We start from the raw sequence: 18,460 nt of genomic DNA, 5'->3' as shown, positions 1-18,460 counted from the left end.
ATTTTCGATTGCAAATTTGTCCCGTACTAAGTTTTACAATTGAACACCGTATTGCAAAATTATTATTTACATCAAATAATATTATCAATACCTCACATAACCTCGAATTCTCTTTCGGATATGTATTACATTGCTTGCTCCAAATTTCTTTACGCTGTTTATCGCGAGGAAGTCTAAATAGACGAAATCCTTTCTTTGCACAACAAGCTGGCATTATTAATATATTTTCGTTTTGCACTAAATATTCCCTTCCTTCCACAAATTTTACACTATCTCCTATTTTACACAATCGCTCTTCTCGTAGTATCGCCGTGGACTGAAAATGCAATTAATAATGCTCGATAATAATGCTCGATTGCATATATAGAATGCAGTCCAACCAATAGAGACTGCCGCTCTCGTACGACACACACATACTTCGTGGACCCAAAAAATAGCGCCCGTGAGAAGACCTTCCTTTGCGCCGTTGTCCATTTATTACCGACCTTAGGTTGGATTATCCGAGAAATTCGCCATTTCTTAGTCAACGTTTCCTGTAACTAAACTAGGTTGCATCAGTCGGATTCTGAATACATGACCATGCGACTGGATCGTGTTTTGATCCATTTTCTGCGCTCATTCGCTTATTAATTACACTATTGCTAAAATCGCTCGCTCACGACATCGAGTAATCAGGTCCAACGCAAAATCACGTTAGCTGCAGCAATAGTTTATTTATTTTAATGAATGGAAATAAAGATTTCTCCGAAGACGTACTCGATATTTCGTGGCTTATTTAAAGTCTTTTTTATACGGTTTACTTATCATGCTCATATTGTAATAAAAATTAGAGAACATGATTACACACATGTCTATAATTGTATTAGATTTTTTTATTCTGCTAAGTATTCATTCCTTTAAGATGTTTCATGAATTTTTACGCGTATTAATTGGAATTATGAGACTTTGAATCCGTCTGGGTGGCGACCACCCCAGTGTGGCCGGGGCGTATTAAAAAAAGAGGTATGGCCTCGGAGGGTTAAAGATCTTATAGCAAGTCAGATGCAGGAGTTGCAATACTTGCAATACCCCAGGAACAGTTGTAAAATTTATCGGCGGTTTCATAATAGAGACTACGTCTTCAATATTGTTTCGCCTTTATCATTGAATTGGCTTATTGTTAGATTATTACCGCATTCGAAGGACATTTGGCAAAAAGAGCAATCGACTACCCTTGCAGACTGTAATGGTGGTAATTACATGAAACAACTGAGAAACGATAAGCCACCGTTTAAGTAGCAGTTAAATACAGGTAATTAGCTACGATAATGACAAATACATGCGCAACGCAGCATTTTACTTGCTGAATCATGCGAACGTGTGTCCAATTATTCGTAACAATGTTCGACATTGAGCTTTATCGCTCGCGGAATGAGTAATATGATTCAATGTCATACAACAGAACTTTAAAACTTGTCACCGGGTTCCAAACTTTTTTAAAGTGTTTGTTTAAAATTGTATTATTTGCCGTGAAAACACGCGATCGTATCATTTTATCATTTATTCAATAACTATTATATATCTTCGAGACCTTACTTAATTATATCTTAACTAGACACTTTAATAAATGTAATCAATAAAAACAGTAATAAAAACTTAACAATGCAGCATGCATTTCTTGTGGAAAGTTGTCGAAAATACGCTGCGAAAATTGGTCATGCAAAAGCGAGATTACGATGTACCTATTATGAAAATCCGGATTTGCTATTTTTATCTCTATATACTATTATCATCTCGAAATAGAAATACCACTTGAAAATATTTTATCAAAAAGAAAATTACATAGGTATGTCTAAAAATAAATAAAGTTAACAAAAAAACTAACAAAAATTATTTAAATTCAATATTTTATTATGTTCTAGGCGGTTTTTGAATTTTTTACATAAATTATACATCTACTTTTAGACACACTTATGACAAAAATTGTATGGTTATTTAAAAAATGACGGCTATTGCGATGAATTATATATATAATCTTCCAGTAGTTTAGATATGGAACATTTAGGTAGATAATAGGTTTACGTAAAATAACGACGCAATTAGTATGATAACAATAGTATATATATTGCTTACAGAAATACCATACGATAGTAATATTCCATTCTCGTTGCGTTTCTGAGCTAGCAGTCGTCTTAGCACATATTAGGTAAATATATATATTGTTTATAAACACAGTCAAAATATATTAATGTATTACAATCTCGCACTATTTCTTGTAACTATCAATTTGTAACAGAAGCAGATACGAGAGAAACAAAGAAAGAAATCCATTAAAATGGCTTCTTTGAAATACGTCGTAAGTTTTATTCAGCAATTATTGTTTAAGGAGATACATACACTTAAAACGATGAAGAAAAGAATCTGACATTTAAATACATTTAAAAAATATATTACATAAAGTTTATTAAAAAATAAGATTTTATTATTAAAAACATATATATATATATATATCATAAACAATTTTTGAATTTTTATGTTGCGAAACTCTTTAACTTTTTAAACAAAGAAGAGAACAATATTATAGGAAGCCTACTCACCACTTGGGTGGAACAGATTTTCCCAGAATGTCCCAGATACTCCGCATTTTACACGATAAAATTGAAGAAACTTGCATACGTCACTCGTTGCATGAACTCTCCCGTTAACGACTAGAAAACATTACCGTCTATCGGATAATGAACGAAATATTAACAAAGTGGCATCTTCGACCTACTGGCATTTTCCCCCGACTTACCCTATATTTTAAAATATTTTTAAACTTTTTTGTCGCGAAACTCTTAAAAATTGCGGTGTTATAGCAGTCAACATCAAAAGCACACAAAAGCCGACTTCAAAAATGATACATTATCTAGATGAGCCGAACTAGCTATCTGTAATAAAGCATCTGTAATAAAGAATTCAAGTTTTTCTTAAAGTCTATACAAATATCTTCTGAATTTGTTTTGAAAAATTCTTATTCTAAACAAAATGACAGGTATTCGAAACAGACATCAATTTTAATCACTAATTTTGCAATTACGAACAAAGAAATGTATAAAATAAAAAACTTTTACAATATGATAAAAACATTTTAACATGTAGAGTAAACATGTAAAATTCAATTTCAAATAAATCGATGCAATACCTTTCAAGATATATCTGGTGCCGATTTCAAAAACACGATTTCAAGAAAGCGCATTTAAAGTTTTAAGGAAAGTTTAAAGTGATTAAGCAAGGTGTTTTACCTGACTTGTCAGATTGATCCACTCCTGGTCCATACAGTAGTAGTACAATACAACCTTTAGCACAAAAAATAAAAACATCAAAGATTTGAAAAATATAAAGATTTAATAATCGATTTTATTTCTAGGTGTACGTATCTCTTTAACTGGTACAATTTTACGAGTTAATAATGTTGAATATACTTCAAAAAAGATATAATCTCTGTCAATTTTTTCAGGTCGTATTTTCCTTAATAATGATGATGCTGGTGCAGGGTTATGCTCAACTTCCAGGATCAGGTTTTTATTGTGATTTTAATAAACTCAAAAAAATTCACCTTATCAAATTCTTTATGAATTCGCGTATTTTATTCGAAATAAATTCAAAAAGTAGTCTTTTTTGATATTTATAAAAACTACGAACGCTAGTAACGCGCGAGGTTGCGACGCGGCTGCCACACTGCAAACCTAAGTGTTTTATTTTAACTCGGTTTTAGTGTTTTATATTTTGCGTGTAATGCAATAAAACACTAAAACCGAGTTAAAATTAAACACTTATTAATCAAAATAGTGTTTAAAGTGAATGTTTAAAAAGTGACTACAAAAAAAGTGTATAAAATCAAACACTTAGATTTGCAGTGCATGCACCAGTACCTTCTCGTAAGCAAAAATCTTCACGCGATAGGATAAAAAACGAGTTTGTGAGCTCTAATATTCTTCGAATCTGCTTAATTATACCTCCGGTATCGCACAGTGTATAATAGAGATGGCAAAACGCATCAGTATATTTTATGTTCTTTCTGATGCAGAAATCGTTTTTGGAAAATCATAAAATATTCTTTCTTATTCTTCTTCAGATACAAAAAAAATTTTTTTTTGGTTCATAAGAAATCACAATGAATATAAATTCGAAATAGCGCTTAGATAAAGATCCATTGAAATGCTATTTAAGTGTAATTTCGAATTTATTGCGAATTCTTATGGAGTAGAGAAATAATTATTTTTATATCTGAAGAAAGACTCAGAATTGATAACATAAAAATGAATTCCTTTTAAACTCTTAAGAGTTCTTCTAAAGCCGAAATGGTATAGAAAAAAGAATTAATTTTATAATTCGGGAATTCAAAAAGAATTCTTTTTCACAACACCTCCACGGAAAGTTCGACTTTCCATGCCTGTAAAGAGGGGCGAAAGCGGTCAATTTCACGCCAAAACGGCATAGCGGGCGGAAAGTAACCACTTTCCTCCCTAGGGCGGAAAGTGTCCATTTTCCACCCGCTAAACAGGGAGGAAAGTGGTCACTTTCCTCCCTAGGGAGGAAAGTAGTTACTTTCCGCCCGCTATGCCGCCTTGGCGTGAAATTGACCACTCTTGCCTCTCTCTAGGCATGGAAGTCGAACTTTCCGTAAAGGTATTGTGAAAAATATCGTGTGCACCTCGGGGCGAAAGCTTTTTCAGACTCGTGTGATTTGCCGCAAACTTCACACTCGTCTGAAAAACGCTACTTTCGCCCCTTGGTGCACAATATACTATTTCAATTCTCTTTGCTGCTCTGGTATGTACGCGCGCGTTTCCATGCTAGGATATCTAATAAAAATATCATATTTTTACAATAAGAAATGCGCCCATTATTAATACCGATTTATTTTGTAGGAATGGGAGGAGGGATGCAAGGAGGGTTTGATGGAGGGATGGGCGGGGAAGGAGGGGGGAGCGTAAAAAGGTCACTCTCCGCGCAAAATGATATGAAAGCAGGAGGCCTGCAAAGATCACAACCGCCGATATAATAACGGCTAGGCTATTTTGTGCGGATGGCACCGAGAAATAATTACTGGACAGGCTATTCTAACTTGGACTCTGACTTGGAATTAAGGCAACGTTACTTCTTGCGTCTATTCTTATCTCGCTTCAGTTCTATATAAGCAACTGCACTAATCTTTAACTATAAAATATGATATTTTCTTTGCACTTATAAATGAATCATATGTTTGGGTATAACTTTACTTGGTGGTGGGCTAATTGTTAAATAAAATAAAATATTTATCAGCATAATATTGTCTTAAATTTTATTTTATTTTACACACAACAAAACTATTATTAAATTGTAATTATATAAATGAGATGCATGTCATTGAAGAATGTGTAAGGACACGTTCACGTATGCGATACAAACTATACACAAACCATAGATCGATCGTACGTTGTATAAATAATATACAGTTTATTATAGTGAAATTAAAAATTAGGGAATAAATATAGGTTCGGATATAAAAGTTTCTGAAAAATACCGTTACATCCACAATTTGTCCTTTATACATCTAGATTACAAGAATATTATTACCTATCCTTTTCACTATACGATCGACTCATTTCTCTGTTTGAACTCGGCGCCATCCTACTTTGTTTCCAATTAAACTAATTTACTCAATGCGTGAAAGTGCGCGGTGGAAGTTGATTATGCAAAAACATGATGTGGGTAAATATACCGAATAGAAGACCCACCATCTATGACCTTAATCTTGATATATATTATATAACCCGGGAAAAAATGATTAGATATAATCATATATAATTATATCTGGTATATATATAATTATATATGTTTTTATATGGGGTCATATCTAATTATACATGGCCACATGTGCAATCAGTGGTCCTACATTCAACCAGATATAGCACCATATCTACTTGTATATAAATGTATATAATTTTATGTGAAGCCAGATATAATGATATGTGAGTAGTGCACTCTACATATAACTAGATATAGTATTATATACAACTATATATGCAGTCATATATAGCCAGATATATTTATGTGACTAATCTGGCGCTATATACAACCAGATATAGCACCATATCTAATCGTATATAAATGTATGTGAAGCCAGATATAATGATATATGAGTAGTGCACCCTACATATAACTAGATATAGCATTATATAAAACTACTAGCTGATTACCCGGGCTTCGCCCGGGAGTCGTTTTTCTTCAAACGACTTTATTTGTGTTTTAATATCCATAATCGAAAAAAATTCCTTTATCAGTTCGGATTCCCAAAAAGATCGGTAACGAAAAACTACACAGTTTATAGCACTCCCCGGGAAATTCTACCCCTGTTTTATATAATTCTTTAAGATTCGATCAATTATTTCCCGAAAAATTGAAAAAATTTCTGATACCGGTTTCCCAAAAAATCGGTAACAAAAAATTATACACTTTATGGCACTCCCCGGGAAATTCTACCCCTGTTTTATATACAATTCCTTAAGATTCGGTCAATTATTTCCCGAAAAATTGGAAAAATTTCGGATACCGGTTCCCAAAAAGATCGGTAGCGAAAAACTATACACTCTATAACACTCCCCGGAAAATTCTACCCCTATTTTATATACTTTTGGTAAAAATTCGGTCGAATAGTTTAAGAGTGTATAAAGAACGTACATACATACATACATACATACATACATACATACATACATTCTATTTTATATATATAGATATATGAAGTCATATATAGCCAGATATATTAATGTGACTAATCTTGTCCTATGTACAACCAGATATAGCACTATATCTGTATAGATATAGATTCGCAAGTCATCATATATGCTGCAGATATTTAATCCTAAATTTAAAATTTTATTTGAATCGTTTTTATATATATTATAGATATTAAATTCAAAAATTCGTTACATAATATTATATAATTCAGTATTATATAATAATACTGCAGGTCATGTGTGCGTATGGAACTTGGAAAACTTCTAGCGTAATATTTAACAATTAATATTATTAGTAAAATTCATAATTATATACTAATAACTATGGGTAGTGTTTTATAAAGAATATAATTTATTTTCATGTATTTGGCTTTATTCAGCTAGTGCATATTGTACAGCAAAAACTTATGATTATATATAATTATGTTTACCAAATTTTTCTAAATAAATTTGGTCTTTTGCATATGTATTCGCCGACTTTTAAAACTTGAATTATTGATTTGATGCTTTCCAATTTGATTAAGAGAAATTCGCTATTTTTCTGTACGGGTATGATATGCTTCACTTTTGCTTTCGTTTTGTTTTGATAAAACATTTTTGTACATTTAACAGAAAAGCACTGAATTATGAAGCACAATTTATTTTGAATTTCAAAGAAAAATCGGATCTCGCCATAAATACAAGAGTTATTAAGCATCTTTATTTGTACTGTGTAACTATTTGTTTTAGTGATTTTATATGAGTTTGAAGTATAAATTTCTTTATTAATTTTCGCTCGAGTGTATACTTATACATCATCCATTGAGTGTAGACCTTCAGATAATAATAATTGACGTTCAACGTCATTCAAGTCAGCAGTTACATTCTTACCTAGAAGCTGATATTTTTTTAATTCATGATCTTCTACAGTGGTATCATGTTCATCAGTCACACGGTTCTTCAATACTTGAACACCTTGGGCAATAGTTAAAACATTAACAATTTCTTGACCCATGTGTTTATTACCGTGGACGCAATTGGCTATAAATCCATTATAATTTTCGAACGGAAAAGCTGACGTAGCCCATAAAGGACCCCATCGTTTAACCGACAGTACAAGATGTGCAAGCTGATGAGCATTGTACGTTAAGTCTCTGTCACTGTAAAGCGTCGGTATTCCTTCTCTAAATAATTTTATTAATTCGTCCGCTTGTTGAAGATCAATTATTGTGATACGTTCTTGTAGCAAGGTATATAGAGCAATGACTATATAAGCATCCAATGTTGTAAACATTTATCCGGTAAATAATTAACCAATGCCGGAAGAGAATAAAATAAAATCCAGTTATAATATTCTGATGCTTTGTAAAATTGAAACTCAGATATTGGGCTTGGTAATCGACTAAATGACTGAAGAGGTCGAATATTAACCAAAAAATTATCAATTTCTTTACTGAATTGTTTAATATTCCAAGGGCCGCTTCTCTTTAGCCATATAGTAATAAAGTGTTTTACTACTCCAAGAAGTACCGAATGCATAAACTCTGGTAAAACACATGTTCCAAGGTCAACGAGAGGCAGACAGGAAATTACAGAATAACCCTTTACACCTTTGATGTGGATTTTGTTTGATTTAAGTACTCGTCGAGCTTGCTGTTCCATTCTTGCTCCAGTTCTTAATGTTACGTTGTCCTTCAAAGGGTATATACGACAGCTTTTTTTTCTTACTACTCGTTGACATTGTTTAGTTCTTATTTCACACATATTACAACCATAATGACCATTGAAATTTAAAATATTTTGAATTTGGGCTCTAGCTGGAGCATCAGCAATGATCAAAGGAGCAACAATTCTAGATGTAATATTTTCTCCTGTTGTCTGATCAACCCAATGAATGCCATCTTCAAAATATTTTTTTAATTTTAAACAGAACGGCCGAAGGAAAGTATTCATCGATGGTTTACAATCATCATCATACCATAAACCTACAGTTACTATGAATGATTCCCTAAGATGCTCTGGGAGTTCTGCAATGGTAAACATCGACGGCCAACAATGGCTTTTTGCACTTTTTACCAAAGATAGCCCGTCTGTATTTGATATTAATGTTAAATCATATTTATGCCTGTTATCGCGAGAATTCACCCGGATATATTCAGATCCATCAGTTATGTCAGATATGATATTTTTATCACGTAATAAAGTAGGTGCAGATTTTAATTTGGTGGCAAGATTTCTGTTTTCGAACATATACTTCACTTGATCATGAATGTCGAATTCGAAAAAAAATGAAATATCATTTTTGTTAGCATTGCATGAGGAACATTAAAAAATTTTATCGTTAATACAACCGATGTAATGTAAACATTTTTTACAATAAAAATGTTTATTAACATTACATGGAGGCGCAATATTCTTAACGTATTGAAAAAGTTTAAACACTGTCCTTGGCATTTGGTTGTCTCTAGGGAGCATATTACATACTATTCTTAACATCTCTTTCAAGGCAGCTTTTGTAAGTTTATGATTAACATAAAAATTCATTAGCTCGAGAACACCTTGGTCAACTGACATTGTGCTATTTTTGTATAACATATGATCAAACTTACTGTCATCATTATCATCATTACTATAATCATCATTCCATTCAATACCACTTGCATCATTATCGCTTATATTATTGCTACAATTAGAACTTAATTCACAGCTTTCGTCAAAATCACCGTTACTATTTATACTTTCATTACCACTCGAATCACCTGATAAACTGATATCATAAAAAGATTCTACATTATCATCTCTATTTACAGTTTCATCCTGATTGCTCAAATCGCAGCGTTCATTGACACTATCATTGTCGATTGTACTATGATCAGCAGTGCCCTCACCTAAAACGTTACTGTTATCGAGAATCTCTTTATTATTATTTTTATTCACTTCTTTACAAAGCGATGTATTCCGACGCCACCTGGATAACGTCCTTAATGGAACCTAAAAACAGAATATAATTAATACATATAGCCTTAAAATGGACGAAGTACAATAAGTTAATTTAGAAATAGCGAACGTTGGAAATTAAATAAGGAATTAAAAATTGGTCATGTTTAATATTTTCTATACTCAAATATAAGTTCTTAAGATATAAATTTTTGAATATTTCCACATTTATCATATTCTCACACAATTAAATTCCAGTAATTTTTTATATTATAATTTTTCAACTTTTAATTGACGAAATAATTTGAAAATAATACTATATATATCCATGCAAAGAGAATTAGAAAAAAATAACCACTAAAAAATCAGAATTATGTAAATTAATTGTGAAGAACAAATTTACTCTTACGTTGAAGTTTATTAGAAATTACTGAAGATTACAGTAATTATATACAGCTACAATATATGATATTGCAGAGTTATGCATATATATATTATACATACCGGAGCTGTAGAATCTTCTTTCCAAAGTTTGTATCTTTTCTTGGTAACTGGCGATTGCAGATCGCTAGATGAAATCTCGTCAGACGACATATCTCGAATGAGATTTATAATAATAATAATATTACCCTACAAAGATTATTTTGGTAATCAACATTTTTTGTTTACAATATTGTTAGCAAATTTTTTACGTAATTTAAAACAGACACAAATTTAAAGAAGCAAATGTAAAAATGAGGATGTCAGTGCATTCAACATTAATTGCCATGAAAATTTTCAAATTTAGAGTGAAATTTTTATACAAAAGAAATTAATTACTTTTTTACAGAAAGCTTTAAAAGAGTGAACGTAAAAAAATACATTATTATAGTCGCTTTTTGCATTTTTGACTCTTACGTATATACAATATATGTACATATAGATATATCATACTCACACATTTATTCGTACTAGAAAACGTTACAAATATTCTATGCGCGTTCAACACGTCTCAAATAAAAAAAATAGTGTGTGATTCTTTGGATCAATTTTCTCACACTATTTAATTAATTAGATGATGAATTACGAATAATTGGATTAGTTATATATTTAATCCAATAAATATATTGTAAATATGAAAATATTAATTACAATATATTATAAATTGGGTTATTTCGGGTTATCACACTTGTTCGAGATTGATCGTTTGCGTGTATCGATACAAAATCTAACCTTCCACGTATGCACATGGCGTATAATTTACTGGGCTGCATATTCCAAAACATTACCCGAGTGTCCCCGAGTATCATTTTATCCTTGTTTAACATTCGATGAACAACAAGGATAAAATGATACTCGAGGGCACTCGGGTATGTTTTCGAACGCAGCCCTGCGTGTGCGCATGGGCATAATATGGTGCGTCATTCGTGGTCTCGTGCAGCTGACTGCAGCCTCGTGTTAAGATAGCGTCTGTGCGTCTGTGAACAGTTGCGGTTTGATACATTTGTTAATAATCTCGTTGTATTAATTTGTAACGTACTTGTGATTGAAACTAAAATGTATCTTATAAATTGTGATGAAGACGACTCTTATTGTATCGTGGATGATACTGATGTCATTTACGACGACGATAACCCACCAATCTCTGGAGAAAAACAACCATATATGGTTATATAATTATATGTGATTATATATAATTATATGCAATTATATACAATTATATACAATTATATCGGGCCATTTTTTATATCTAATTATATCTCAGGTCGATTTTATATAATCATATTTGATTATATCTATAAAATAATGACGCAATTAGTATGATAACAATAGTATATATATTGCTTACAGAAATAACATACGATAGTAATATTCCATTCTCGTTGCGTTTCTGAGCTAGCAGTCGTCTTAGTACATATTAGGTAAATATATATATTGTTTATAAACACAGTCAAAATATATTAATGTATTACTATCTCGCACTATTTCTTGTAACTATCAATTTGTAACAGAAGCAGATACGAGAGAAACAAAGAAAGAAATCCATTAAAATGGCTTCTTTGAAATACGTCGTAAGTTCTATTCAGTAATTATTGTTTAAGGAGGTACGTACACTTAAAACGATGAAGAAAAGAATCTGACATTTAAATACATTTAAAAAATATATTATATAAAGTTTATTAAAAAATAAGATTTTATTATTAAAAACATATATACATATATATATATATATATATATATATATATCATAAACAATTTTTGAATTTTTATGTTGCGAAACTCTTTAACTTTTTAAACAAAGAAGAGAACAATATTATAGGAAGCCTACTCACCACTTGGGTGGAACAGATTTTCCCAGAATGTTCCAGATACTCCGCATTTTACACGATAAAATTGAAGAAACTTGCATACGTCACTCGTTGCATGAACTCTCCCGTTAACGACTAGAAAACATTACCGTCTATCGGATAATGAACGAAATATTAACAAAGTGGCATCTTCGACCTACTGGCATTTTCCCCCCGACTTACCCTATATTTTAAAATATTTTTAAACTTTTTTGTTGCGAAACTCTTAAAAATTGCGGTGTTATAGCAGTCAACATCAAAAGCACACAAAAGCCGACTTCAAAAATGATACATTATCCAGATGAGCCGAAATAGCTATAAAAAAAGCATCTGTAATAAAGAATTCAAGTTTTTCTTAAAGTCTATACAAATATCTTCTGAATTTGTTTTGAAAAATTCTTATTCTAAACAAAATGACAGGTATTCGAAACAGACATATCAATTTTAATCACTAATTTTGCAATTACGAACAAAGAAATGTATAAAATAAAAAACTTTTACAATATGATAAAAACATTTTAACATGTAGAGTAAACATGTAAAATTCAATTTCAATTCAAGATATATCTGGTGCCGATTTCAAAAACACGATTTCAAGAAAGCGCATTTAAAGTTTTAAGGAAAGTTTAAAGTGATTAAGCAACAAGGTGTTTTACCTGACTTGTCAGATTGATCCACTCCTGGTCCATACAGTAGTAGTACAATACAACCTTTAGCACAAAAAATAAAAACATCAAAGATTTGAAAAATATAAAGATTTAATAATCGATTTTATTTCTAGGTGTACGTATCTCTTTAACTGGTACAATTTTTACGAGTTAATAATGTTGAATATACTTCAAAAAAAGATATAATCTCTGTCAATTTTTTCAGGTCATATTTTCCTTAATAATGATGATGCTGGTGCAGGGTTATGCTCAACCACCGAGTACAAGTACAAGACCTCCAGGATCAGGTTTTTATTGTGATTTTAATAAACTCAAAAAAATTCACCTTATCAAATTCTTTATGAATTCGCGTATTTTATTCGAAATAAATTCAAAAAGTAGTCTTTTTTGATATTTATAAAAACTGCGAACGCTAGTAACGCGCGAGGTTGCGACGCGGCTGCCACACTGCAAACCTAAGTGTTTTATTTTAACTCGGTTTTAGTGTTTTATATTTTGCGTGTAATGCAATAAAACACTAAAACCGAGTTAAAATTAAACACTTATTAATCAAAATAGTGTTTAAAGTGAATGTTTAAAAAGTGACTACAAAAAAAGTGTATAAAATCAAACACTTAGATTTGCAGTGCATGCACCAGTAAGGTTACCCTTCTCGTAAGCAAAAATCTTCGCGATAGGATAAAAAGCGAGTTTGTGAGCTCTAATATTCTTCGAATCTGCTTAATTATACCTCCGGTATCGCACAGTGTATAATAGAGATGGCAAAACGCATCAGTATATTTTATGTTCTTTCTGATGCAGAAATTGTTTTTGGAAAACCATAAAAAATTCTTTCTTATTCTTCTTCAGATACAAAAGAAATTTTTTTTTTTGGTTTATAAGAAATCACAATGAATATGAATTCGAAATAGCGCTTAGATAAAGATCCATTCTTATGGAGTAGAGAAATAATTATTTTTATATATGAAGAAAGACTCAGAATTGATAACATAAAAATGAATTCCTTTTAAACTCTTAAGAGTTCTTTTAAAACCGAAATGGTATAGAAAAAAGAATTAATTTCATAATTCGGGAATTCAAAAAGAATTCTTTTTCAATTCTCTTTGCTGCTCTGGTATGTACGCGCGCATTTCCATGCTAGGATATCTAATAAAAATATCATATTTTTACAGTAAGAAATGCGCCCATTATTAATACCGATTTATTTTGTAGGGATGGGAGGAGGGGGAGGGGCGAGCGGAGGGATGGGAGCCTCGATGGGAGGAGGGATGGGAGCAGGGGCGGGGCGAAAAAGGTCAATCTCTGCGCAAAATGATATGAAAGCAGAAGGATAACGGCTAGGCTATTTTGTGCGGATGGTTCAGTGGGTGCGCAAAAATGAGCAGCATTGGACTGAACCAGCACCGAGAAATAATTACTGGACAGGCTATTCTAACTTGGACTCTGACTTGGAATTAAGACAACGTTACTTCTTGCGTCTATTCTTATCTCGCTTCAGTTCTATAAGCAACTGCACTAATCTTTAACTATAAAATATGATATTTTCTTTGCACTTATAAATATATCATGTTTGGGTATAACTTTACTTGGTGGTGGGCTAATTGTTAAATAAAATAAAATATTTATCAGCATAATATTGTCTTAAATTTTATTTTATTTTACACACATAACAAAACTATTATTAAATTATAATTACATAAACGAGATTGTAATTACATAAACATGTCGTTGAAGAATTGTGTAAGAATGTATTCACATATACAAACTATACATAACAATAGATCGTAAATAATATAAATAACATACGTACAATGTATCGTAGTACGAATAAAAATTAAAAAATTAATCTTGTTCTCTTTTACATCTAGCTTGCAAGAATATAATTCTTACCTTTCCTTTTCACTATTCGATTGATTGACCTCACTATTCGAACACAGTCATTACTTTGCTTCTAATAAAACAAATATAAATAATATTGCATTAATTCTAGATATTATTAAAAATATTCCGCATTAATTCCGAGTAAATCGAGATCTTTTCCTTAACCCTTCGAGGCCACACTGGATGGCGGCCACCCCGACAAAAATTCAAGGCCTGATATTTTTAAGATAGGCTTTATAATCAGTGTCCACTCAAGATCTCTAGTTGGAGTCCCTCTCTCGAAGATCCGTGCAGGATAGATAGGCTTTAAGCCAGCTTTATGTCAGTTACGTTTGGTAAACATTTGAAAATTATTATAGGGGTGGTGACCACCCAGGTTGGACCTCGGTGTATATTTCTTAGCGCGACCAAAAATTACAATATTTTTGTTCATCGAGCACATCGGGTTCTGCACTATACATATTTTTAAACAACACCCTTAATAATAAATATCTCCTTTGTATCACTGTACACGTAGATGCGTATATCATGTCCAGGTTTTCCGTGCGAGGCTAATAATGTCTCGAATATATCTTCCAGGAAAGGTAAATATCGTCTTTCGCCTCTAGCGTGCCTGCGTGCGAGAGGCGGTGTAATTTTGGTAATTGCCACGGTTCATTAGACACGCGTATACAAGGGGCCGACACGCGCGGACACAATGATCGTGTACTTTGTACGCAATTTTTCCTCGGTATTGGTTCACTTGGGCCCTTCATGGGTGTGGCGTTCCAAGAGTGCATCTGCAGCACGCGAATGCGTCCCTCGAGGGCTCATTAAAGCGTCGCGTTGCCCCCGATGCTGCGATGGCGCGAAAGCACACCTTGCGCATACGCATGCACTTTTTTTGCTTTGTAATTTTGATCATTATCTGTGGCAGCTTGGATATTGCACTCGGCCCGAACTACTTTTTATTTCTTTATTATCGAATCATTACGCGAAATTAGCCTAGATAGCGATAAAAACTCGATATCTATGTTATATGTATATTGTGAATAAGTGTATGTATACATATTTACATTATAATGCATGTATATATTTTTGTATATATACATATAGTATATGTATACATTTATTTTATTACATGTATATGTATATACATTTATTTGCGCTTCGACAATTTTCTTTGAAGTCAAAGTTTAGACCTCCCTTTCCTTCATTTCCCCTAAATTCCGAGATTTAGTCACAGACTAAAGGCGAGAGAATTTCATTTACGTCGTTCCGATCCGCTGCATATTCGAACGACGTAAGATTTTCGAGGAACGAGCCAATCGTGTATCCGCGTTCCATGCAGGTGCACGGTGGAAGAAAAAAGAAAAAAGAGGATCGATACCAGCGTCGTCTCGTGCAAAATCCGTAAAGGGTTTCGTGGGATCGCGAGGTCCTCCTCCCTCCTCCCACCCCCCTTTTCGAGGCGACTCCCTTTGATGTCGCTGGACGGAGTCGAAAGATTTTGAAATTCCGTCCGAGGTACCGGAAAGAGCGAGAATTTCACTTACGTCGTCGATCTTCGCTTATCTGGGGGTCGCGTAAAATTTTCGGGGGAAATACACGGGCGCGCATGCAGACGTTGCCAGCCGCATATTCGAGAGCCCAGGTGCACCCATCGCCATCGCCATCGGGGGACGATCGGCGGCGGAGCGGCGAGGCGGTGTGTGCGCGCGCGAGAAAACCCCGGGCATTACCTCTTCCTCTACCTTCCAGCCCTCACGTGCCGTCCCTTTTTCTTCGTTCCGCCGGCATATCGGGCACGATTTTTCAAAGCGACTCACGTCCTCTCAATGTGTGATATGCCTCTCAAGCGACACGAAGCCGAGGGAGACACGCGAGTACGCTGCGTGCGCGTATCTACCGTTCAGCCGGTGCCCATATATTAGTGCATACACACGTGGTATCCCGCCAAAGAAAATGAGAAAGAGAAAGAAAGGGAGAGAGAGAGAGAAAGAGATTCACAAAGGGAGTCACTTTTTACTTGCGGATTTTCTAAGTAAAAATATGGAGCCGACCTTTCCTTAGTATAAAGACGTCAAAAGCCCGAAACGTTACGATTGAGGATAAAGGGGTTTTTTTTTAGGACCAAGCTTTTTAAAGCGCGAACAGCATGAGATATATTCTTTATTCAGTTCTACTTGTATTCTCCATTTTAAAGATTACACGGACATTTTTTTACATTAAAATCTCACAGCAAATAGAAAAATGGATATCCTTTATAAAATTTAAAGAAAGGGAATGCGTAATCATATGAAACCACGAAGGGGCAATTCTTTGAAGTAATGTCTGAACAAATATTACTCATTGTTATTTGTATCGCTCAAAACGTGTAACTCGAGCGGCATTACGAGTCCGTTTGGAGTCATAGCGAGTGCATAGTGCATATAAGCTAAAAGCTTTCCTCGGTACGTTCTTTTGTCAAGATCATTGTCGTTCAACAGAAAGCCGACGTGCTGCTTTCTACAGATAATGCTGACGCCTGCAGATAATCCCGTGGCTCTTTCTCCGCCCAATCTCGTCATTCGAAAAGCGTGAAAGTGTATTCTTGCTCCCTTGAAGATTTACCTGTCCCGAGTACTTTCGTGTCGTTACACACGCGAGATCGTGTCATATTTATTCCGCACTTCAGAATCGTATTCATGCTGCTGTGGGATAAGTTCAACAGCTGAAGCGCTAAAAATCCGAGTAAACCAAGTCCAATTTCAGAAGGATTTAAGCCAACTCAAAGAAAGTTGCTTAAACGTCTTACTTTCCATAATTCAAAGAAACCAGAAAGAACGTGCGAGAAAAAGTTTTCTGCCATCACCGTTACTGCGTGTTGGTCGCGCCGATTTGTTAAAGCGTAATGACTTTAAATCTGTTTCACTCGGAATTAGCATCGCGTGACTCGCGGTCTGCTGTTGTACTTTCGGCGTTTCGGGATACGAGATGTAGCTGCGCATTCCGCGATAACGAATGAATGTTAACTTGCGGATAACTCTGCATAACAGTTACTTTATTGCGTAACCAGCAATTGCGTAAAAACAGTTTTAATATAAATGCAAACGATCGATTTCTTTCGCCGGGGAGAAACCGGCGGCGATATGCGAAAGTCGGCTTCGTCATACTCGCGCGGCCTTTTTTTCGGCACGGCCGCAATAATGGACAACACGACGGTGATAAATCCATTCTCGCGGCCGTGCATGCGGATCTAGACGCGGCGTTGCAACGCGCCGAAGGAGACCGTACATACATCAAAGTCTTTGATTTTCCACGGCTGCCGAATCGCTCCGCGAAATCTGAATTTTTATATACGAAGGCAAAAGTGAAAGAGGGTAAAATCACCCTGTCAAAGGCAAGCATATTCGATGTAGCGGGACCGGAGTGATTTATATTGAAATAACACCGTCAGGTAAACGAACAGATTGACGGATAAGCCGGCGCGCGAGTGTGTGCACGTGCGTGTTTTTTCGGCATATGGAGTGTGTATATATACGTATATATATGTTTCATCGTCGAGATGTATACGGAGGCTATATCCCCGCGTAAGAGTGGCTTGGCAATGTACGAGCTCGCTAAAATAACTCCAGGATTGCCTTGAGAGGATCATCCTTATTTGAAAGTTGGATGAAAATCTCATCGTCCTCAGGACGTACCTTCCCGGAAGATGACCCGAGAACCTAACAGTTCCTGGCACTGATAAGACGCAATCGAGCCCGGGCCGAAAACGGATTTAGAGTGGATCTAAAGTGATACATATTTAGAGATACGACTCGATTTATTCCGAACGAAGGTCTGCCGGATCCTCGACTGAGTTCCGAGTCAATTTATTATAGATAAAGTATACGCGCGTGTACATAATTCCACGCTCTGTCCTTGTGATTTTCGCGAATAAGCTCGAAAATAAAAAAAAAATACA

The 18,460-nt window shown here is 34.1% G+C and overlaps 1 protein-coding gene across 6 annotated transcripts in view; it reads left to right on the top strand.

Annotated features, from left to right (window-relative positions):
- The window catches only part of LOC139776651 (organic cation transporter 1), a 97,960-nt gene that overhangs the window by 48,606 nt on the left and 30,894 nt on the right, over nt 1-18,460 (top strand). The window contains exons 3-7 of one of the 6 annotated variants that reach the window (XR_011719140.1): nt 1,164-1,291; nt 2,115-2,185; nt 2,276-2,335; nt 3,479-3,539; nt 4,893-5,291. The exons of 2 other annotated variants lie outside the window; for them this stretch is intronic. The gene's annotated coding sequence lies outside the window, so the exon portion shown is untranslated. Of the gene's footprint in view, nt 1-1,163; nt 1,292-2,114; nt 2,186-2,275; nt 2,336-3,478; nt 3,540-4,892; nt 5,292-11,082; nt 11,404-11,489; nt 11,561-11,650; nt 11,711-12,859; nt 12,942-13,866; nt 14,289-18,460 lie in introns of those variants that run through there. 3 more of the 6 variants (XR_011719142.1, XR_011719141.1, XR_011719139.1) reach the window with 3 other exon arrangements.

The sequence above is a fragment of the Temnothorax nylanderi genome, unplaced genomic scaffold (assembly GCF_030848795.1).
Source record: "Temnothorax nylanderi isolate EJ_2023f unplaced genomic scaffold, tnyl_v1.0 TNYL_tig0005_pilon, whole genome shotgun sequence".
NCBI lineage: Eukaryota > Metazoa > Arthropoda > Insecta > Hymenoptera > Formicidae > Temnothorax > Temnothorax nylanderi.
This window is presented reverse-complemented; position numbering and strand designations above follow the sequence as displayed.